General features: G+C 29.4%; 1 protein-coding gene across 1 annotated transcript in view; it reads left to right on the top strand.

Annotated features, from left to right (window-relative positions):
* The first annotated feature begins 16,598 nt into the window (after positions 1 to 16,598).
* Positions 16,599 to 24,192, top strand: part of LOC116766435 (protein O-mannosyl-transferase TMTC1-like) — a 70,001-nt gene continuing 62,407 nt past the window's right edge. The window contains exon 1 of the mRNA XM_032656274.2: positions 16,599 to 16,778. The gene's annotated coding sequence lies outside the window, so the exon portion shown is untranslated. The remainder of the gene's footprint in view (positions 16,779 to 24,192) is intronic.

The raw sequence follows: 24,192 nt of genomic DNA on the forward strand, positions 1-24,192 counted from the left end.
ACGGTTAATATAGTTTCATTTAAATGAATACTCGCGAAAATCTTAGATCTCATTATCTGAAACTATTAAATTATTATTTTATTATTGTGATGTTGGTGTTAAATTATTGGTAGAACAGCCTATATACTTAATTTACTTGCTTACAATCAGTGTAATTTTTTATAAAATGTGGATTTGCCGTTGCAATTGACTGATTGAATAATTCTTCTAAATCACTGGAACATATAATTACATAATTAAGGTCTCACAGTATATGAATAGAGTGTTAGTTTTAATCCGTATAATATACTCATTTATTATAACCTTAGAACGCGGTGAGGTTAAACAAGAATCCTAGTAGTAGTGCTTGATAGATTTAATATTAGTAAATATTATTCGGTGTAAGCAACTGCTATTCTAAAACCGAACAAACAATTTCAGTTTGCAGTTCGTTCTCGTGGATTGTGTCACAGCGTATTTAGCTTTAAATTGAATACCGAAAATCTAGGCCTATTCGAGTTTATTAAAATAAAATCTTTTTCACCCTGACTACTGAAAACCTCCTACAATTGAATTGTGTTTGTTACTCGGGCATATTTTTTTAAATCTTTTATTTTGAAAACTTTATAGAAGTTATTCTATTCTGTTTTAATATTACCTCTTATAATATCAATTCTTGCTTTCTAACGTTATATTTTCAAATGTTCCTAATGCAGATTCTATTATAAGGCTAGAAAGAAAAGATTTCGGGTAAATCCCTCGAGGTCGGCAAATATTATGATTTGAAGCCGAGTTCATATCAATATATTCATACATTGAGATGGATTCAGTTCAAAGAAATCGAAGGATTGCAAATCTAATAGATAATAATTCACAAAATGATAGGATTTTAAAAATCGTTATATAAAAGAGAATATATCAAACAACTATCGTACGAATCGATGGCATAAATCTGATTGAGTGGTATATCGAGTTATTGTTTATCGGCAGATCGTTCGTAAATGTTTAACAGTTATATCGAATAATGTAAACACATGCAAAAGCACAAAATGTTTAGTTTAAACGCGTTTAAGCCTCCGATATAATCAATAACAATCCGATGGAACGAGCGCTACCAATAACGTTACAATGCTAGTACTCAAAAGTGATTGATGTCACTTTGTTGTCTATTTTTCTAGTTCAGCTTTTATTTTGCACAACAATACGAACTAGTTTTATAAAGTTTTATATTTTGCGTAGATATGCATTTTGATATTATGATATCCCATTATGAAATATTTATAATACGATAAACAGAATTAAGAAAAAAAATTGAAAAATGTTCTTAATAAATTTAATTTTTTAAGTTATAATAAAATTAAACAGATCTGTTTTAAAGTTAGGACCTCATATAATCCGGGTCTTTGTGTCTCTGAAATTCGAAGGCTAACACTAACCGCGGTGATTTTATCGCTCCTCGTTACAGCCGCCAAGTTCTTAGCAAAGATAAGTTAAATTGAAAAAGCGATCATCTTCCTTTACCTGGATGACAAAAAATTTAAAATAATATATTAAAACAAAGAAATTTCATAAGGTTTTGATTTAAACAATTAATAAAACTATTTATTAAGGTTATATATAGTTAATTTGTAACATTTTTTCAAGTTTATATTTTAGACATAAGCCTTTATTCTGCTAATACTTTTGTTGCACTAAGATTGCTTATGGCATAAGGACTGTGACTTGTACATTTCCTTTAATTTTATGATCAAGCCCGTATCAATTTCATCAGATTCTGCGGTCACATCACGTGAAGTAATTCACGCAACTCCATCAAACTTGCTGCAAGTCGCTTGATTGAGCGCGTGACATCACGACAGGTCTACCCTAATTGTAAAACAAGCGTTGTTTGCAATGCTTGGTATTGTCTGGTCGTGTCTATAACATAACTTATTTAATTAAAATGAAATTTTTTTTTTAATACTTAATTGTGGGTTTTTATCCGCATTTTTAAAGTAATTTTATTTTCTTCATAATTAGAAGCTATTCAAGATATTTAAAGTATAAGTTTAAATGAAATAAAATAAATAGCTGAAATTAAACTGTAATTAAATTTATTTTGTATAATAATATATAACTTTCGCAACTGAAACGAAATTTTAAATCTATTTAATTTAAGCTATCCAACTAAAATAAAGCCAATTCTAACAATTAAAAGTTGCAGTTAGCAGCAGCAGTTTAAATTTTGTTCTCGATTCGATTCACGTTCCGGTATTTTGTAATAATTTTGGTTTCGCAACAAAAACGATGTGTTTCAGTCAGTGAGTCATGTCAGTTTGTCATCTAACTGGAATGGTTTCTTAATTTCCGGGAATACACAAAATTCGCTAAATGTATTTCTCCGCAGTACGCTCGCAGGATTTTATGATATTTGTGATTTCACATTAACTTTTTTGTAAATGTCACAGGAAAAAGATAAGGAAGCTAAAGTTTCTATGTATTTGAGGACTGAAATAACTTTTTACAGGACGTGATAGTGAAATGTTGAATTTGAGCTGAAATGGTTTTCAAATTATTCTAATCTTAACGATTTAGACAAAGATTATGCTAATATTCATTTCACATATAAATATACTATCCAGAACGATGCTATTTTAAGATCCACATTTTTCATAGAAATTTAAAAAGAAGCTTTTAATATATTTATTACGAAGCGGAGTAATCAGAAACAGGTCCCAATTTAAATTATGCCGAACCCTTTTCGCCGTAGCACAGGCAACATTTAGATATGATTTAGCAAAATTGTTTTATAATTGATGGAATTAATTATAAGAGTCTTTAAAATATATATGTACATTAAAACTCTATCAACAAATGAATGAAATCAACAAGACTTAAAAACGGCAAAATTATTACTACATTGGATTCCAACTATGTAGGTTTTCAAACTAAACTCTTAAATATAGTAATTTCCATACAACCAATCGAGCGTGCCTCAGTTTATATTATAATATAGAATTTTAGATTTTATTCAAAGTTACTAAGAGCTAGATTCATTTGCATTTAATACAGGGTATTTTGTGATATGTCGAGCGTAGCTCTAACTCGATAGAAACCAAGTTCCGCAATAAAGATAAGAGAACTGTTCTTTTGCTATAACGAATGTATTTTTAATGTGGAACAGATATGTTTACAGACGATATAACTGTTACTCTAATTGAATATTGTCTTTAATTATTACTTTACTTCCTTGTTAAGGGTAGATGGACTGAAACCTATGAGCTTATGTTACGGTCTCTTTGATACGGATAGGTTTTACCTAGTTTTTACCTAACGATGAGCTGAGACATAATAGGTTTTTAGACGTCATTATATTTTATTATAAAATAAATATTTCCTGACGACATTCAATAATAAAATAAGAAAGAACAAATTCTGTGTATTTATATAAATGAAAAAAGCAAAACTCATAAAATAAACATTAGTGGAATTAAAGAAAATATGATATTTCTAAAATATGTAACACAAAAACCAAGTGATATATTTGAATGCAAGGAAATGGTCTATAATAAGTAATTTATTGGAAAATGGATCAGGATTAATTCAAACGACCGGAAGGAGGCAAGATGGCTACGAATATTTAACAAGGAAAAGATAATAATATGTTGTTTTATGCTTAAGGTCTCGTTTTATTCCAGAATTCAACTAGGTTGGCGCTTGGCTAATTACTAAGGCCTTATTTACCCGATACTTGTGGTTTGTGCATAATAAGTATATATAAAATAATTATATATGGGTGTGTGTTTACATACAAAGAAATAAACATCAGTATACACGCTTAAATGAGTATGAAAAAACTATTCCCATTTATTTTTGTATCTGACATATTATCCCTCTGTCTTTTTTAAACATTTATAATTGACAAAGTTAATTTTAACCCGGCGGCAACGACGTTGAGTTATATTGACACGAAGCAATTTTAAACATTTATATTTTATTATATTTTCATTGGTAACCTCAGTGCAAGTTGGACAACGTGGATGTCATACGTGCTTCAAGTGTAAACGGATTAACGTTGTTTATTTTAAGTTTTTCGTAAATTTGTCATTGGCTAGTGACGTAGCTTAATTGTGGCTTTGTTGGTAAAATCCGATTTTTTCAATAAAGATTCCCAAGCTAATCCAGGACCGTTTATCTGAACTTATTGGTAGTAAAAGTGAACGAGTGACACGAGGTCCGATTCACATAGTATCGATCTTCGCAGTTCCAATTTCAATAACTGCAAAAAAAAAGAAGCATGATGTAGCTATTTGACAATATATGAATGACTGAACGCGCTTAAAAGCCTTGATGTAAAGACTGTTTTTCAAGATGCCATGACTGGACAACAATATTATGATTTATTCATTACCCCTGAAATTCTATATAATTTCACATTACAAAAATTAACATATATTAGTGGATTTCCTGAATGGCTATAGAGAACAGACCCAAAAACATTCAGGAAATCTTAAGACGTTCCAAATAGATATATTTAAAATCAAAGAGGGTTTAATAACAATATTTTCGTTTTATAAGTCCTATTTTTACATATGTCTAGAATGACTACAAACTGCAATAGTTTCATCAGTTCATGAGGCCGAATGATGATGTAGTACAATAATTTCATTTTATTGTTATGCTCATTTTATCATTCAAAAGATAGATCCTTACGTTATAGTAGAGTAATAAAATCTAGCAATAATAAAATCAACAAAATAAAAGTATCTCCAGGATAATTATCGTCCAGAAAAAGTTGATTACGAAATAAGGCAGTTCTCTTGGCAGTTCTACATGCGTGATCATTTTATTTCAATATTTGAGGATTATCTTTAACTCCAAATATCAAGTCTCTAAGACCCAAAAATATATAACCTAAAAAAATAATACAAAGTCAAAAGTCCATTAGTACTTCTCTTTTAAGACCGTGATTTTTTTTAAATATCATCAAGGAAAATAAAAGAAGGTTAAATAAGAACCAGATTTTTTAAGTTCCATTAATATAAAAAATAATATTTTTGTGTTACACTGGAGAAAGATATATCTAAACCGAAAGCCGAAGAAATAATCTCGTCAAGTTATTGTTACAGCAGCCTTCATCCAGTCTCATTTACATCAAACCAAATTGTTAACAACAAAAAATTCTACGAATGTTTTACAAACAGTATTAAATATCACTTTACCTTAATTCCATCAAAACTATGCAGCAATATTAACAAAAAGCTGAAGTTGGATATCTGCTTTACATAAAGGAGAAACAATTTAGATAATGCAACAAAATTCCTATCAGTTTTAGCTCGCCTGGTTTTTCAGCTTCCAATTTAACCGTCGACCACCTCTGTTTGACTTTAGCTGAAAGTTATTTAATTAAGGGGAGGTTTACCTTTCTACGCTAATACTTAACTCATCGCCCCTCATTTAAAAGGCCTTCAATGCCGAACTAAGTTAATTACGGATTTTGTTTTTGTCTGATTTTGGCTATAGGTGCTTTTATTTTAAAAGATAATGTAACTTCAAAGTGAAATTTCCTTATATAAGGATATAACAAGGTAATTATTAATTAAGATATTGTTATGTTGAGATAACAAAGATAAAAAGCCTAAGACGATTAAAGTTACTTAGAGTTACTGAGAGAAACGCTCCAAATATGTTTCGTTTATATGAAATCAATATAAATTTTAATGTAAGAATTCATATAAATAATAAATATTCATATTGATCACACTGTCCAGATAGCAAATATCTTTACTATAATAACAAAACGGAGATCGGCAAAACATGAATATTTACAATTTATTTCACCGCTAACCTTTGGCGAACACAGAGGATGTTCATTCCTAAAGCGTCACAGAACGTCTGCAACGCGTTTGAAATACGATTGTTTATTCAAAGCGCTCTGTTTTAAACTTTGTTTGACTCTTGATCAAATTAAACTTGGGATTTCGCGTAAATCCAAAAGACGACGTTCCACGCCGAAGTACAAGCAGATCTTGAAACTTAGATAAATAGATTTAAAAAACTCTTTGTCACTTGCTGAAAATGATGTCAACTATCTTTTAGAGTTTGTTATTCTTTATAATTGTTGATTAATTTTTATTATTTCTTTAGCTCATCTTAATAATCTGTGTCAAATGCATAAACAAGATAGATATATGAATATCGTATTTGATCTTACCAATACCAAGCAATTTTAAAACCAGGCCAAATAATAAGTCTAATATAATTATTAAGGAATACATACATAATTTTATAATCAAAATTTCTCCTGATTCATATAAATTTAGAAATATAACAACATTATTGCAATAACTTTAATCACCGAATAAGAAATGGACTTACCGAGAACATTAGGAATTGTATATTCAGATTATGAAAAGCTCACATATTACTCATACTCGCCTTCGGGGAAAAACACTATCCGAGTCACTTAGTAATGTTCATAAAAGTGGTTCTATCATAAAAGTCAGAGTTTCTAAGACGATCTAATAAAGACGATAGGATTAAAAATAAATTATATCAAAAGGAAATGTAAAATTATATATATTAAATATAACTATGTTTTTTTGATCAAAACTCGGTATGCATGCTACATTAAATTTATTTTTGATGCCACGTTTCGATTACGTTGCAATAACCGTGTACACGGGAAGACGAGGTGATTGTGACATTTTTTCTAAGTTCTTAAAAGTAATAAAAATGGCGCTTTTAAAATAAAACTAAAAATATACGTGTTTTTTCTTACAATATATATCAAAAATCCAGACACATAAGTTTTATTTAATTGGTGAGTATGCTTTAATTTTATGTGTCACCGCTAATTAATACAACGAAAGAAAAAAAACCAGTTATTTATTTTTATAAAGAACTTCGTGTAAGTAAATACATCATTCATAACCAGAAATTAATCCAGTTTATTTAGTTGAGTAGAATAATGATTATTTACAACTTGTAATAAAGCTTTGTCAACTGTGAATAAATCTGAATAAAGTTTTTTCAAAAAGACTTTCATACATAAATTTCAGTTTATTTACAAGTGTCAAGAAAATAATATATTAAAACCTCTTTACTAACATAATGTAACGTGTAGTATTTTTTTCTTTTCAAATGGAAAGAGTACGCATAAATTATTAGTTATAGTCTTATTAATTTGATAAATATATATGTGTACGTATTCATAGTTATGAATAATAAGTTCTGAGGTTTGTGAGCATATTTTATTGTAATAAATTATAATATATAAGTCAGTACCCAGTGAAATTCATAAGCTTTGAGAGGTATGATAGTTCGTCTTGATTTATTAAAGGCCAACCCTAATACTCCAATGACCATAAAAGCGATGTAAACCTGGGCTATCACACCACAATAAACTGATATCTAAATTAATGTGCCCATAAAATGTTCGAATAGTCTCTTTGTTTATCCTTACAAATTAATGTTGTAAATGGAAAAATATTTGCTTGTATCTCGTATCGAAAAAAATTTATCTTTCTAATCTATGTACGTTAAATAATATTGGTTCTAGTATCCATCAAAATAGTTTCACAACATTAGTAAATCAGTATATTTACAACAAAAGAAGGTAAATTCGTGTTCTCCAACAAAAAAAAAAGGCCTAATAAATAGTCTTCATATATAATTATGTATTTTTTTTAAATTGTACCACATGAAAAATAAATATCCCGAAATAATAGTAAGGTTTTAGAATAATCCTTTAAATTTAATTTAACATTTGTCGTTAATGCTGTCTACAGTCTAGACTAGTCAATCTAAATTAAGATCAGTTTAAGGTATTATAATAATAAAGTAAAGATTATAGTCATAACAAAGCTATTTCTTTATTGATTGATTTGAATTTAAAAACATTTCTTTCTTATGGCGATTAATGACAAAAGATTTATTACATTTATTGCTAATTAAAACTAATTTATATACGTCTATATATTTTCAGGAACACCTAAAGCAAAAAAAGTTATTAGAGCGACCTGCAAGTCCGTTTCGTACTTGACCGAGTTTTTATTTCGCCCCATAAAATAAAATGAACTTTAAAATATTAAAAGGCAGTCTCAGTGGGCACTTGACATGCGTAAAGCATTTTATATTTTGTGATTTAGTTTTAAACATTAAGCTAAATTACTTCACTATATAGTATTGCTATTTTAAATCGTCTGATAAACTCTGTATAATCTTAATCATAATCAAGAACAATATCATTATTTATTTAATTCGCGTACTACTTAATATTTGTTGTATATGTAAATACTCAGTTGCAAGTGACGTTTGTATTATTTCCGTCAATAAATATCGTACGACTTATCGTAGGATCGTTGGCTGTAAAAGCAAAAGGTCTGCGCTGCGTTAGGGATCTCGAACCCAATTTGTATGAATTGTGCAGAACACGGGTAATGATGGCGTTGATACAACCGGTTTTATTTGTTCCGCTGATCCGGTTTAAATATGGCCGCGATAAGACACGCTTTAATTGTTTGTGGAGATACAGGTGGAACTCGAGTTTCCGTTACAAAGAGAAACTTTATTAGTCTGATAGCCATTCGTGGTTTATCTTTAAACATTCTTGCTTCGCTTTCTTTTGTTACCCTTAATTATAGTTAGTTGTCTTTGGTTTTAATCATAGTTTTATGTTACTTAAATAAAATTTTCACTTCGCGCTAAACTCCTAGTGAATAAAATAAATGAGTGTAAGATATTGAATTATTTCAACATCTAGCTGAGGTGAGCTCGTATATCCTTAACGTCTTGAGTGCTACCGCAAAGCTAGAAGGTGTAATTTAAACTAAACCAACTGTTTGAAGCCGTTGTATAGTATAGCTATAACTAAAAAAGTACGATACTTTTTATATAAAATACATTATTAGTACTAAATACAATTAAATAAAACTAATGACATATTCTAATAAAGTCTAGTTAAAAATAACTAGAATTGACGTTTTTTCTCTTGGGAAACAGAATTACAGTAATTAGTCCAACAATATATATTTTCATGAACTAAATTTGAAATACAATTTCCTTCAAAATTGCAGAAACATCTTTTTACTATACTAAAAAATCAATTGTTATATACAATTTGGCATCGACTCGTCGCTTATAAGGCAAATATTTGTGTACCTGCCCGGGTAGTGTTAGCATGTTACTTGGCAAAATAAGCATATTGTTATCCGTACGAGGCAGCTAAAACAAACAACGCGATTTCATGTTGGCGCTGTTGTACAAACATAGCCCGACTCTTTCTTGAACTTCTATTATAGGTACGGTTTTAAGGCCGGAATACTTATATAAGGCTACCAAAATTCGCTACTTGATTATAAACCTAAGCTAGATATTTCAAGCATGTATCTAATGCCCTTTATTACTCAACGTGTAACTCCCCTGTATAAAACATAAAGCTCTTTTTTTGCATAAATCGTAAGTAAACAATATTCAATTCAATATCAGTCATTAAAGAATCTATCTCGAGAGATGACAAAAGAATTATATGCAACAAAAAGCATTGCGGTAATTATGATTATTTCAATTCTCGTATTAGTTCACTAATGCCCAACCAAAGCTACACGCTAATTGATTTACAAATTCGTCGGACTCCAATTCGTTCCTTTGTGGAATCTGTAGTGGAAGTTCAATGGGATTGGAATTAATAATGGATATTCTGCGGTCAACACTGGTTGGTGCACTTATCATTATTATCGAACAATGTATAAGGACGATGATAATTTTGCTTTTAACTGGACTTCAAAAAAACAGTAAAGAATCTGATTGAAAAATTTTATATTAAAAATCTGTTTTTAATAATGAAGTTTATAATAAGTGTATTCTTAAACAACAGTTCTAGGACTAATAGTTTGTAATGTTTATACTTATATAAGTATTCATCACACTGCAAACGTCTGAGCTAATTCACATAGATCCTACTTCTTATCTCAACCGCAACTCAGGATTTCGCTGTGACGTCACCGTCTCTGAATTTGCAGCTAACGGATTCCAAATGAGTAATGTTAAAGTAAATTTTGCACTTCAGTATCTTTGATTTGATTTTAGGGGAGGTGATTCAGAGATCATGTTGTTTATTTTTATTATCAAGCATTATGTAATGTTATTTCGAACTTTTTTTTTCAGATTAAATAAGGAAACAGAACAAAAGCCAAATCTATAATAGCGAAGGTTTCAGTGACCACGTTTACCCGTGATCGGAGGAAGGCTCCGCAAAGCAATACCCATTCCAAAAGAAATTGCTCGGGTCTCCAGGGCTTATAAATAATTTAGGACTTGCAACTTCTACGACTTTTATACGAAACGGGTTTTCTTAAACAGGGACGTTTTCATTGATATGTAGTATGAAGATGTTATTCCATGTAATTCTGAAAATTACAACATCTTACTTATTGGGATTACGTTAGGATACAGTAGATAATATTTCGTCTCTGTCTATAGCCTGGGTAAGTAACTATTAATAAAAATCTTATTAATTCAATGTAGTGAGATGAGATATCTTCTTTACAATGAAAGCATTAAATTATCATAAAATATTTGTAAATTTTTTGCCACAGAAATAATAATAATAATAATATATATATATATTGAAGCGAACGAACAGTTTTAATATCGTATTTGATAGTAGCTCAAACTGATTTATTTTTAAACCAATACATATGCTTATTAGATCCAGCCTTATGGTTGATATTTGTGAACATCCCGGATTTACTGCTATGTATGTTAAGAATACCACAACATATAAATTGCATGATATAATACGGGCGTTTCTTAAATTCCAAGATGTATTCTTTAAGGTCTCGTAATTGAGCATCATGGTTGCGTGAAAATTCAAACCTTTTTCTTTATAAGAAGCCTCTCCCTTAACTTTTATCTGGGGTTAACAAATTTCATAAGGGTAGCTACTTTGCTCTAGTTTATTTTCTTTAAGTCTGTAGAATCTGATTGCTGTGGGTTCAACGTAGTGAAATGTAAATTTTAAAGTAATTAAGTGGTCTCATTTACATGTTAGCGACGTTTATGGAATTCTTTATCATTTAAATAAAACTGTCTTTAACATAACAGATTTTTTATTATGTTAAAACTACATATTCCTGACGTTTCGGTTACTTTGCAGCAACCATGTTCACGGGCAGACGAGTAGAAAATGTCGCTCACCCGAAGTAACGCGTAAAAACGAGTAGTATATCCTAAAACCTTAGTTTTATTTTAATGAATACACAGGAAAATCTTAGATATCATTATACTTTAACATTCTCTGAAAGGTGTTGCACTTCAACGATGTCTTTTAGGATGAAAGTCAATGCAGTTTTTCTTATATCTATGACTTCAACATTTACTATGTAATTTTGCCTAATTAATGTTTATTTAATTGGAGATTTCTTGACTGCTTATTTCTTTTATTTTTTAATATATTTCACTGTAGTATGATTTAATCACATACTTAGACTTTATTCAATTTCATCATCAGCCTATCGGAGCCCACCGATGAGCAAAGGCCTCTTATCACATGGAGAAGGTGAGAGCATTAATCATTACACTTGCTCAAGACGGTTTGGCGATTTCGATCTTATAATGTGAAATTATAAGACCAGGTTTCCTCACGATGTTTTCCTTCACCGTCCGTCAGTGGTGTCTAAATACTCTTAGAAAGTACATATGACTCGTAAAAGATCACATTGGTACTTGCCAGGTTTCGAACCCGCGCCCTCACGTAACGGCGGGCCTTTAACCCCCCGGCCACCACGACAATTATTCAATTTATCTACATATTGTCTTGTCCTTAAATGCCACTACTATATAAAAACTTACGTAGACCTCAACTGGCTTGCCTCCCATATTTTCATTGATTTCATTTTTTCTTCCCAATTGTGTTCTTCAGTAATCGCTTGTTAGTTATAAGGCTGCGGTTGGGATTGTTTTTTTTTAGTTTATTTCGTATTTTTATGTATTTTGTTGTATAAGACTAATTGTAATTAAATGCTGTATTACATTTCTTTGTATTGTATTACAATGCACTTCACTGCATTTGACTGTTCTACACTGCATCTGGGTTTCAATTCGATGTATTGAAATGATAAGTCTCACGTCAAAGATAGCTGATCCGGAATCACAAAGCCGACAGTAATGTAAAAAATAAATAAAAACCTCTTATATATTGAAATAAATCTATTACTTGTTTTGTAACTTATCAGATAAAACAACTTATGTAGGTACTTAGAGGGCTTAATGATAAATATTAAAGATTTTATAATTGTCAAGTTATTTTTTTTTTTTGTGAAAGTTGGCAAATTAGCACACGGCCTTCTTGGTGGGCAGTAGCTACCATCGTCCATGGACATCCACAACATCTCTGTTAAGGAAGATGTTGCGGATGCGGTGCCAACCTTGGTTTTTTAGGAATAGGGAGGGGTGGTAATGAGGAAAGGGCAACCGGCTCTCTCACTCATCGGACGTAATGCAGCCATTAATGGCTACTTCACGCCGATCTCCTGTGAGAGGGTGGCATAGCCACGGTCGAGCCAGCCCATGTTCAATCTGTAGTTACATAGTCATGTATATATAATAAAATTAATTAAGATATGTGACTACATATCTTAATTAATTTTATTATATATAGATATAACCACAGAAAAAGTTCTACAAAACGAAATCAAAACTAAGATCACGTACAATTCCTCAGTTTATTTCAACGATTGCCATCAACTTTCCACCCCATAACCGTCAAGGGGACCATTGATTGCTGGGTCTAATTTGCATTTTATAATTAAAGAATTAGATCAGACTTAGATGTTTTATTTACATTACGCGTCGCCTTACATTTAAATGTTTGTGTCGCTCGTTGCCGCGTAATAGTCTTTAGAGAACCCTCTATTGGTTTAGCTGATGTAAAACGATTCTATAAACTTAAACGCAAAATTGTGTGTCTTTTTTATATAAATCTATAAAAAGCGACGCAATTTTGTATATATTGTTCTAATAAAATTTTCTTATGAAATCAAAGGGTTATTCAATGTATCTAGATAATGTCAATTAAATATTTCTAATTAATTATTTGAGGGATCATGGTTTTAATCTTTCGAATACTTTTCAATATAAAATTCGTTTGATTTTGTATTGAACGAAGAAGACGTGCATTCCTCTACTCAGTTCAACTAGAAAAAACTCAAAGAAAATAAATGCTACGTTAGCAGTTACTCCAAGTCACTTAGCGTTGTCGCTGGCTTCATGAATATGAAGATCTTGATGTACAGCTCTAAATATCTAAGAAATAGAGTTGCAACTGCATTTTCTTTATGACACTGTTGTTATTTTTAGTGTTCCGCTGTTGCCTGTCAAGCAAAAAAATGTAATGAAAATATCAAAACATCTTTTATGTAATAGATGTAAAGTGGACTGACGGAGACGTATAACATCGTTTTTATTTTAAACGCTGCACAAATAATAGAATATTATAAGAAATACAAAAAAAATTGTAATAAATTTAAACGAATTTGATAATTGGACTTTATGAAATTATTGTGTGCACATCATATTGTTATGCGGAAATAAAAATAATATTTAATACTAGGTACGAATTAACAGAATAAAATATGCATATGGTTAAGGCATATATCAGAAACATTTTTTTTAAGTTTATATGTGTATTATGGTTGGGATTTAAATTAAGTATATTAATAATGAGATCCTGTAGTTTTTACAGAAAACATACAAGTATTTAAGACAAAATGTAATTAAATTAAACTTTCGATCTTTTCTAAGTTTATTCAAGGTCTCGATAATTTCTAGACATTATGATATTTTTTTTTATTATTTATGTAAAAATCTATACTTTCAGTATATTGACGTAGATTGGATTAACTTTGTTAATATTCGTCATTATAATAAAATTAATCAAAATGCTGTGACTTTTCATACTACCCAGCATTCCCACAAGTCTCAAAAGACAGATTGATAGCTTTTAATTCTTCATGTACTCAATAAAAGAAGAAAATAAAAAATGTGAACGATTTCTTTAAAATTTATTAAAATTTTAATATATTTTTAATATGTTTAGTGTGGTATGTATGGACATTTAAGTTATTATGAATACATATGTTCTCATAAGGCTTCAAAGTGGATGAAAATAAATATATCGCTACTTATTTTCATTATAACGTTTTCAAATTAAAATTTCATGTATTTTGATAATGTTTTGTAAAACTTCAAACGAATGTATCTTTAGTATTTTTATTTTATGATCCCATTTTCTGACTTTTAATTTATTTAAGCCTAAGAGTTTACCAACATTGTATTGTTCATTTTAAGATAAAAAAAAATTGTAAATAAAGTTTGTATGGGTAGAACATAAAGTATTCAGGTACAATCTCATAGAAGACCATCCCGCATAACGCGATATATTATTTAAAAACGAGTGCATATGAACTCTATCCCTCCCTAAGGGAACGTTTGATAGGAAGATACGCTGCCTGCTGCCTGCTGCCTACTTCCTCGTTAATACTTTACGAGGTATTCCATACGCTCTGAGCAAATCCTCTTAGCTTGAATTATGCAATGCACGGACTGTTATGAAAATCTCTTTCTTATGCTTGTCTAAAACAATGTGTGTTTTGGGTGTCTTCCTGGAATTGTGAATTTTTGAAATTCTTATTTTGTAGACACACAATACTATTTACATATATTACAATATATTTGTAGAATAAAAATCAAGTTTGCTTAAATAATTAAAAATATTTTATCCAGTATGAACGCTGTTTGGAGACTAAGAAAGTATGTATAATTTAAAACCATATATTTTTAATAACGATTCATTAAACAAATCCTATAGAATTAGGTATACCTATATATATACGGGTAGGTATAGTAGGTATACCCACTAGTATCACACATCATACCTCCATAGTATTTAAAGGTCTTTTGCTGATTGAATATTTTATTCTCACACAACAGCAATTACGATTTCCCTATTCGATTGTATTACAGTAATTAGCGTTGCCACAAACTCACTTGCGTGTATTTTTTATAAAGGAGAATACTACTTAACTCTGAATGTATGAATCAATATTTTTATAAATACATTTATTTCTTCATAAACACAACACAAAACGGATACATATGAAATGCCTTAAATATAACCTTTAATCATTTTTCAACCTTCAGATGAAATGAAGTCACGTCGTAGGGATGTACTAAAATTTTAAATCGATTTCCTTTTATTGCAATTAGGAATTTTTATTTGAATCTAAATGGATATTTAGATCGAAAGAAATAAAGTTACAATAATAAAACTCTTGAATTAACAATTCCGTTGTGTTACAGACATTTAAACGACTTAAAGGAAACAATAAGGAAGTATCGGGAATGTAAGGGTTCTAATATTTGTTAGGATTATTTACTATATACGCTTTAAGTATTTTTGCAGTAAAAAATTCACATCTTCAAGATAACTCCATCATTTGTCTTATTATTTAATAAGGTATTTAAGGATTTCTTTCATTGTTCTTATTACATATAACTTTATTTTTATATATTTAATAAAAATACTTCAATTCATATTTTTCTTATCCTCCCAATACATATGCAAAAGTAAAAATATATGATTTTTTATTTATATTAATGAATAATCGTATATTCATAACCTAATCCAAAAATTATTTCCTTCGTTACATTTTTTTATCTATAAACATAGGTAATAAATAGAGACACATATAATGTAAGTCGTGATCTTGATTAGAATTAACAGTTTAAAAATGCAAATCATCAAATTAAGGTGGCTTTGTGAAGGGTGTGTATTTTAATCATGAGTATCGAGGGTCCAGCGGGATAGGGGTGATGAATATCATTGCAATTTATGGCGTGCAAATAACTGCCATTTGAGGGTGCTTGATAAAAGCAACTTATAAAAATAGGGATGATGTGCTTTCGGAGTGAAATCCCTTTTTTAAATTTATTGACTTTCCTAAATGAGAACGAATTTTAGAAGGTGTACTTTTATATTATTTTTTTTTGACGTTGATGATGAACCTTCATAAATAGCTTTTGTAAATTAAGAATTTAATGTTTTATGTTTGTATAGTACTAAAGTTGAGTTAAAATTCTCTTATATTAACTCAAATATCCATTACAGTCACTAATGGATACGGTCATTGTTCTTGCCTAAAAGCCTCAACGTTTCTTTTGATTTTAATCGTAAACTGTATAAAAGCACGTTTTCGTACATTAAGTAAATGCTGGTTAAAAAAGCGAACCAATTCTAAAGACTGAAAATAAACACCACGTGGAAGCTATTTGCGAAATTAATTCACTAAAACAAGAGTCTTACACTCAATCAGAGCTTTCGTTAGACAGGTGCTTCCAAACTTTCTTTAAACTGTGTTTAGTTATAACAATTTGCAAATATTCATGTCATTATTAAACTTATCGTAAAGTAGTAAGGTTTGTAATTGTGTAATTAGGCAGAAAATTGTCGTGGTTTGTTTTAAGATGCTATGAGAGGATGGATGGTTGCATAGCGCATGCGCCGTGGACACTGCAGCTTGGCAGCTCAGAAACGTGTTGTGGACCTTCGCTCCTGTCAGTCGATAGGCATCGTTGCGGAGGGTTGGTCGCGTTTTGGTTTCAGCCCCCAACGATCGTACTATAAATACGACAGCGCGCTTTTATTGAAATACACTTGTGAAAAGTTTAGAATTCGTTAGTTTTTTAAGACTTTTCGAATAATGTAGAGCTTGGGTTTCGTTATATTTTGTAATTTGAATAAATGTAAAATATCAACACAGGTAAGTGAAACTTATTTTCCAGGAATTTTCGAATGAATTGAATTTGTCAAAGAATTGACTGAATTATGAAAAATGAAGCTCTAAGATCTTTTTCTTAACTTTTAGTTAGATGTGATATAAGACGGAGTATTATCTTAAAATATATTTTGGTGGGACATTAAATTATAAGATCAGTCTTTAAAAAATTATGAATATGACACGCCAGTAAATACATTACTTAATCCAATTTTCATATACATACTGACTGGTTAAGTAGACGTGAGTTTTTATATTGAAATGTATTCTAGATTCACTTCATCGATATTGAAAACTCAAACTTAAATTTAAAATAATGGTAACTTCTTTTTGTGTTTATTTAAATAGACGGTCGTAATCCCAGTATTAATACTACACAGACATTTCTCGTTTTTAGACAGTTTTTCCTAAGTATATTTTTGTCGGGATATTTTAGTAATGAGCAGTGCTTTCTAACTGAAAGTCAAACACACCTCTCGATGTCAAGAACTCTTCAACGTGAACATGGAGAAGTTTTGACGTTATATTGTTTGCAAACACAACCAACTATAGCTAAACACTTAGTAATTCTCTGTATATATTCTTACATCTGCTGTCACATGTTAGTTAAATCAAGTAACTATCGCTGTAAAAAGTTAGTATAAGTTTTCATAACTCGCATTCATACGTACTAAATAAATCACATATAATTCTTAATATTATATATTGGAAACTAACTAATACTAAACTTACGATAGAAGTCAAATTCATATTTGTGATGAATAAAATTATTTTATGCTAACAGCTAATAGTTTTTTGTATAGAACAATATAAATTCTGTCACCTATTCATTCTCAATATGAGAATACAATTAGAGTTAGATAAGAAGACTAATTGTACAACGGATTTAGACTCTTTGTGGACTATAAATAATGAAACAAAGAAAGTTCTAACTCGTTTCTACTTAGATAACAGATAGTACTTTAAACAAGTAATGTTTCACTCATTACTTGAGTTCTCAAAGCCTCGTGAACTAACATTACACTACTTAAATGTAGAACATTATTATCCACTATGTCCAATTGTCTTTTCAACAAAACAATGGTTGGTAGGCAGTAATTAAATAAGTCTTAGGGGAACTTTGATAGTGTCAATACTAGAAATACAAGGTCAATTTATTAATTCAAATTATTTAATAGTAATAGTTCTATTACAATATTTGTCTTAAACATTGATTTGTCCTGGAGAATAAACTTTTAATGTATATGTCATGTTCAGATTATCTTTCGGCATTCTTTTACATAAACAGCGAATCGAACAGAACGTTTTGAAAGTAAACCAACAATAAAATCTTGACGAATAATTAAAATTTGTTACTTGTGACTTAACTTGTTTTTATGCTATACTCCTTACTTAATTCTGCTAAATATTAGGAAAAGAAAATAGTGAAAGTAAATGAAATAATATATACAAAATTTCAATCACATAGACTCTTTATATTTAAACGGTTCAGTGAGGAACGTAAACAAATGCAGAAACAGCACACATATAAGCATACGCATTTAAAATACTTTATTTATTATTTATTATTTATTTATTTATTTATTTAATCGATACACCACAGTATTTGAAATATAGCACTTAAAACAAGAATACGATAAAATGACAGATACAATTTCAAACACTTAATAGGTATATACAGTATTAAGAAATACTTATTAGTGGAATGTGTGCACTCGGTATCATGTTTTTGATTCATTTTGTTTTAAAACTGTAGGAAAGTAAATTAACTTGCCTGGTTTTGAAGTAATAAAATTATAAATGCGGTGGTCAGATGGCGTTGAAATAATGTGTCTCAATATCTCTAACATCTTGTCTATTCTAGAATACGATTGTTATAAAGTAAAAGAAGCTTAAGGTTCGTAAGACGATGAAGAACTTAGGAGATTTCCTATTTCCTTTGTAAAGTAATTGGAAAAATAAATTGATATTCCCAACTAAAAAAAAAATTGTACAACTACTTAATTTAAATCTTAATTATCACTGAAAACAATTAAATTATATTTTATCAATATTACAATTTTAATTTCAATTTATTAATTAAATATTTGCCATCGCATCTGAAAAATAGGCTATCAGTTTCATTATATAAGAAAAGTAAATTTTGACGGACGTTAATGATAGATCATACTTAGCGTTGAAATGTTCATAAAAATTACTTTAAAAATAATAATTCCACAGAGATACTGCAACGGAAATACAATTTACAAATTAGTTTATGTTTTAAATTGAAAATACATTTTCCAGGTTGTTAAGTCTTGTTTTATTTAATGACGGTTAGTTGACGAGTTTATTTTATATATTGCATAGCAGATGAAATGAGTCGAATGAATTTTGACATCTGTTTTGTAATGCCATTAATAAGTGTTTATGTTTAATCCGTTGTGAAATCGCATGAAAAAATTTCAGTCATCACTTTCAAAACATGTAGAAAATAACTTTATTTAAAGAGAGAAGGTGCATTAAAATGTATACTAGTTAGCTGTTTCCTAACCCTTACTCATGGGTAACGACAATCGATTCGGTTTTCCAAAATTAAAAATAATTGTGAACTAAATGAAAATTTTCATTTTATATTTACCCATAATATTGTAATTTTCACTGCGCTTATTCCTGTAATGCTTTATATTTCACTTTGAATACAGAAAAACATTAAATTATTAACATGTCCATATCATCTGTCTCTAAATCAACATTTATATTGCACGATATTTATTTATATAGGACTCATTAGTATTCCTTTTCTAATTATTAAAAGTCAATAGTTTTAAATAATTATTGAATTTTTATTAGTAAAAATGATACTAAGCTTGTCCGATACTAAGTGTTTATTTATTATTTTGTACCTACATTACTCACTTCATTTTCAAGTCGTCTGTCAATGGTGACGGGCGCTGTAACGGAACCGAGAAGTAGGGATTACGTAGTTACAACATAACAAAAAAACGCGTAGTATCCGAAAAGCTTAGTTTCAATTAAATGCGTAAGTCCGAAAATATTAGCTATCATTAGTATAGTATAATTGTATACAGTACTTTAATCAAGTAATACAAACTTAAATAAGGTTGGAAAATTTGTATTTGACCCTAAATAAATTGGCCAAAACCCAGCGTTAAATTTTTTGTAGTATAACGATTTCAAGCCATAAGAGTGACATCATGTTATTTTAACAAAAAGCGACGATTACTGAGAATAAATTTGGTTGAAAGTTACTACTGTCACCAATTTGCAGATCACTCAGATATAATAAGTATTTCACGCTTATCTATGAGAGCACAGTATTAACCTAACCAAATCCCATTCAAGCTGCAGTGTTTAACTTAAACTGGGACTCAATAATTCTAAAAATATTTCTTACTTATTTGTTTAATCAAAGCAGTTGAAGCTTTTAAAAGTTGCACCAAGTTAATTGAAATAACAACACTGGCAATGTTGTTAAAAACCAAATAGATGATGTTTCTAGAGTTAAAGAATTAAAAGCAGAGTCAATCTTGTATAGCTACGTTATATCACTTACCAGAATAATCTTTTTAGTGGCGATGAAGAAAGGAATTTAAAAGCTGTTAGCGTAAGAATCTGGATCAGTAAAGACTCGGATAATCCTCGGAACTGATCGGCAACCACGCGCGATTTGTTTAATTAACTATTTCTTGCTACACATTGTTTTAACGGAATGTAAACTAGTCTGCTATCACTTTAATGGTTTGACCGAGTAATGTGTTTGAATACTGATATTGCTTTTATACTGGCTGGATTATGTTATTTTGTTTTGACGAACATCATCCATTATTGAAACATGAGCACCAAGTCATATGGTCTCGATCCCGTTTTAATGAAAAATTTTGAAAAGATTATAAAATGGGATCATTGTTTGCAATTAAAGTATTAACTGAACAAACAGATGCATTAGCCACACAATGAAAGTTACACGTTTTCAAAGAACGACGCTAAGAATACGATGGAAATTTCAACAATGAACTTGTTTGCCCGTTATAATAGGATCTTCTGATGTTACGCTAATCTATTAAAGAGATTTTTTTGTTTGTTTTTGCATCCTTATAGATTTATGGTAAAGTTTTTGACGTAAAATAAAAGTTCAAAGAAATTTATCAAGACCCACTTTGGGTTTGTAATACTGTTATGGTATTTTCAAAATATTTTCGTTTGGCTCTATAAAGACGTAATGATAATGGCTAGTAATGATTTTTTTAATAAAAGTTTTCAACTTGTTAATTTTCTTTATAAAACAACAAAATTCCAAAAAACAAACTAGTCGTAAATAAGCATTCTCAATTTCCTGAATGTTTGAAAAAATATTTTATTTTGGATTTAATCGTTCTAGTTTTTAATTATTCCTTTTAACTTTATTGTCTTAAAGGTGCCAAATATGAAATAATATCTATTTTGTTTATGAGAGAATAAATTGTATACTTAGAAATTTTGCAATCAATTTCGTTTTTCGCAAAGTTATATTTGATAATTTTTTTTTCTGAATTTAAAATGCTTCCTACTTTGCCATTATTCACAGGATTGATACTTAAGTTAATTTCGTTTTTGTCTTCCTAATCCTGTCTATATCCAATAAGTGCCGGCTTTTCTAAATAAATTACTTTGTGGCATTGAATCTTTGGATCGGATTCTATTTTCATTATTTCCTTCCAGGTTTAAATCTTTGAAATTCCGTTTATTGAATTCAGTTCTTAAGAATCATATGTCAATATATAGGGATTGAGAAGGTTTAAGACAGAAGGTGACAATTTTGTTTGAAATTTTTTTAATAAGCAAATTGTTTTAGGTTAATTTCTTAGGGAACTGAGTTTATTGAATCCAAACTTCCTTTCATCTTACATTTTATGGCTGGTGAAATAACATTGTAACTAAGTAGATAGGTATGTACAAATGTTGGTTCACACCTGAACCGATAAGTAACCTAAAAGCAATTATTCAAAGTAAAATTTCATAATTTTCGCTTACATATTAAGATTCAGCTTCCATTCTAATTCCATGTTTCCAAATAAAATCCAATGTTTCCAAATAGTGGACTTCTTATACATTACATTCTCATCATGATATGGTTGTGAATTAAAATAAGGATTTCTCAAAAAATTGTTTAACTTTAGATTTTTTCCTTTGAATTTGAAAAAACTCACTTATTTTTATTAAGGTTATTTATTACATTTTAAGATTTCGTACATAAGTTCTAGCAAAGCATATGAGCCTAATAAGAGGAGTAGCTATACAACTATAATAAATATCATGTACTCAGTCCCGTACCACTACAATGAATAAAAGAGCTAAAACAAGCTTAGCATCTTTTACATCCTTTATTCCGCATATTTTGAGGGTCGTAAGGGTCAGATATAAAACGACTTCAGGATAATTAAGAATTATGTAGCTCTTTAAAATAGCTACGTAGGATCTCATATCATATCATATCAGGTAGCTATACGACAACAGCCCATAACTATTTTCTTTAGTAAGCTATTAATGACTTTGTATTTGATAAATGTTTTAATGTTGATTTATAGGAATGCCAGTTTTGTCAACAGTAAGTTATAATAATCATTACTTATACTTTGAGGAAAGGAGTTTAAAAAACAAACCAAAAAGTGCTCGATACTGTATTATGTAACATAATGAGACAATTATCCAAGAAAAAGTATGGACTATACCGTAATTAGGATGTAACTGTTTAAATATAAAAAATGTAAAATACTGAATACAGAAATTTTTAATTGATCATACCCTTATTTGCTTACGTATATTGCTTACTTATTAAAATTAGGCAAATAATTTGGCAAAAATGTAAGTATTAGTTTTTGACGAAAGAGTCAATTTATTTATTTCGTTGAAACTTTTCAATTTCTGTGTTACTTTTTTACTTTAACTTCCTCACAACTTTATTGGTTATTGAAATGGAGAGAAAGTTATTGCTTGCTTTATTTTACGGTATCGATTTTCCTCTACAACGTTTATACATTTATTCATCCATTAAAATAATTTTCGAGAGTAAACATAAACCACACATTAATATTTAACATTCTATTCAAATTTATGTAACAAGCCCGCTCAAGATTAAATTCATCGGATAACAATTTTTCTATGAAAATCAAAAAAAAATACAAAAGTCTTTGAATACAATGAATATTTAATTCAGAAATTTATAAATAATTTTATTAATAGCAGGCAGAATAATTTTAATATATTAAGCACATCAAATTCGGTTGGCTATTCTCAAAGGTCTCTTAATATCTGTGTAAAACAAATGAGCCTGACTTCCCCGGAAATCTGATGTCAGAGAGTCTTACTGAACATGATAAACCTTGTGTTCACATTTAGGCGGCGAGTTTCACAAATCTTAGAAGCTGGTCTAAAAATATTAATTCTTTTGGACTTTTCTAATAAATAATCTGATGTTAAATCTTTGGAAGTGTTCTGTCTTACTATGTTATCTTATTTTTAAAGTCGGCACCAAATCATTTGTAAAAAATTTACAATTTTCCTCATTATTTGTCATCTTATACATCTAAGCATGTATACGTGTTTGTTACGTGTTTGTTACAGTATAGAAAGCTATTGAATAGTTATTTCAATATAAGTTTGGCTTTCATATCATCATATCAGAATAACCATATATATATGTGTGTGTATTTGTGTGTGTGTGTTATGACGATTATATGTTCATAAAATATATCTCCCGCCTGTGTTTCGTATATTGTGCCGTAAACCTATTAACGTGGACGGCACTTGATTCATTTGCCGTGTTAATAATATTACGTGCCTTCACTTCACTAATGATTGTCAGATAGCTCTGTATATTAAATAACCTAAGATGAATTATGTATTATAAATCTATAACGTATTTGTTGTGATGTCGTTAATAGTACAGTGCTTTTAATATAAAATAATAGTTGATATACAAAAAATATTATATCCTTTTTGATCATCTTTATTATTAAAGAAAAATCTTTTAAATATTTGTTAATGAGGACCACTCCTTAAATTTTAAAGCAACACAGAAATATTTTATTATTTATATTTGTTAATTCTATCGGAAATGAACACGTGAAGTCCTCCCGCGAGCAAACATTTTGAAGTTTTATGCAATGTTTCATTGAGAGCACGTCAGACTAATTTGCGATTTATGATTATGCGAATAGAGTCTCCTTTTAAAGTTTGTAATAAAATTATTCAATTTATACCATAATAATAAAAGTTTTTCCATTAAAATATCAAATACAATTAGAATCAATATCGAATATCTATTTTTTTAAGAAAAGAAAATTGATGTTTATCATAAAGCGTTGCGGGTTAAAAAGCGATTAAAAAAGGCGACAATATTGATATAATCGTAAGTTGC

The sequence above is a fragment of the Danaus plexippus genome, chromosome 15 (assembly GCF_018135715.1).
Source record: "Danaus plexippus chromosome 15, MEX_DaPlex, whole genome shotgun sequence".
Lineage (NCBI taxonomy): Eukaryota > Metazoa > Arthropoda > Insecta > Lepidoptera > Nymphalidae > Danaus > Danaus plexippus.